Source organism: Lipotes vexillifer, unplaced genomic scaffold (genome assembly GCF_000442215.2).
Source record: "Lipotes vexillifer unplaced genomic scaffold, Lipotes_vexillifer_v1.1 scaffold1226, whole genome shotgun sequence".
Taxonomy (NCBI): Eukaryota; Metazoa; Chordata; class Mammalia; order Artiodactyla; family Lipotidae; genus Lipotes; species Lipotes vexillifer.
Window position 1 is genome coordinate 1,314,203 of NW_006784227.1, and position 1,879 is coordinate 1,316,081.

General features: G+C 54.0%; 1 pseudogene; it reads left to right on the forward strand.

Moving 5' to 3' along the window:
* Window positions 1-1,879, forward strand: part of LOC103078846 (serine/arginine repetitive matrix protein 1-like) — a 2,604-nt pseudogene that overhangs the window by 246 nt on the left and 479 nt on the right.

Genomic DNA, 1,879 nt, shown 5'->3' on the forward strand with positions numbered 1-1,879 from the left:
GACGCGCAGGCTCAGGGGCCATGGCTCACGAGCCCAGCCGCTCCGCGGCATGTGGGATCCTCCCGGACCGGGGCACAAACCCGCGTCCCCTGCATCGGAAGGCGGACTCTCAAGCACTGCGCCACCAGGGAAGCCCCTGACTGAGTTTTTGAATGGAAAAAATGCTACAGAATTTATGGGAGACCTGTGGCCCCTGTTCTTAAGTGCACAGGAAAACATTGCTGGAATCCCTTCTGTTTTCCTAGAACTGAAGAAAGAAGAAATAAAACAGAGACAGACTGCACTAGAAAAGTTGGCATCTATGAAAAAGCAAGATGAAGACAAGGAAAAGAGGGATAAGGAAGAAAAAGAAAGCAGCAGAGAAAAAAGGGAGTGGCCTCAAAGCCCAAGGAGACGCAAATCCAGATCTCCTTCCCCTAGAAGACTATCTTCCCCTGTCAGGAGAGAGAGAGAAAGCGCAGTCATTCTCAATCTCCCTGTCACAGAATCAAGAGCCAGAGTCCTTCCCTTGCTCCAGAGAAGGAAAGAACCAGAACTCCCAGAGCCATCAGTGAAAGAAAAAGAACCTTCAGTACAAGAGGCCGCTTCTACTAGTGACATCCTGAAAGTTCCCAAGCCGGAACCAGTACCAGAGCCTAAAGAACCTTCTCCAGAGAAGAACTCCAGAAAGGAAAAGGAAAAGGAGAAGACCCGACCGAGATCTCGGTCACGTTCCAAGTCAAGATCCTGGAGACGTTCTCGCTCTGCTTCTCATATTTGACCGCGAAGGCGCCATAGATCCTGATCAAGATCATACTCACCTAGAAGATGGCCAAGGCCAAGGAGACGGCCATCTCCTCGAAGAACTCCACCAAGAGGAGCGCCTCCTCCACCAAGGCGTGGAAGGAGTAGATTTCCAGTGAGACGAAGAAGGCATTCATCGGCATCCTTGTCTGGGAGTAGCTCATCATCTTCTTTATCTCGTTCCCGGTCACCGCCAAAGAAGCCTCCAAAGAGGACATCCAGCCCCCCCCCCCCTCGGAAAACTCGTAGGTTATCTCCTTCAGCAAGTCCTCCAAGGCGAAGGCATAGGTTGTCACCTCCAGCAACTCCACCTCCGAAAACTCATCATTCCCCAACACCCCAGCAGTCGAACCGTACAAGGGAAAGTCGTGTTTCTGTCTCTCCAGGGAGAACTTCAGGTAAAGGGACAAAACGTAAAGGTACTGAGAAAAGAGAGTCCCCTTCACCACCACCCTCTGAATCAGAAGAATATAAAGGTGGTAAAATGGGAAGTTCCTCCTTACCGCCCACCAGAAGGCGACGTCCCCCTTGTCCTGCTCCTCTGCCTCGTTGCCGTGGGCCTCACGCCACCACCACGGCGAAGGACCCCTTGTCCCCCCCGGCGTGGCCGCTCACCTTCCCCAAGAAGACACTCTCCTCCAAGGCAGAGGAGATATCCTCCTTCCCCACCTCCAAAGAGAAGGACAGCCTCACCCCCTCCCCCTCCCACACGAAGGGCGCCACCATCTCCACCACCAAACCGTCGGGTCTCCCATTCGCCACCTTCCAAACAAAGAAGCTCCCCAGTCACCGAGAGACTTTCGCCTTCATTGTCACCAAAGCACAGGAAAGGGTCTTCCCGGAGCCCATCTACCCGGGAGGCCTGGCCACCACAACCAAGCAAACAGCATTCGCCGTCACCATGGCATCGAGGCTCTCAGACCTCCTCAAGGCCTCCAGCTGTTTGAAAGGAGCGTCATCATCACCCCAAAGAAGGTCGTCCCCATGTCCACATTCCAGGCCCATTAGGAGAGTCTCCAGGACTCCAGAACCCCAAAAGACAAAAAAATGCTGCCTCACCAAGCCCTCAGTTGGTAAGCGCGGTGGGTGGGTGGGG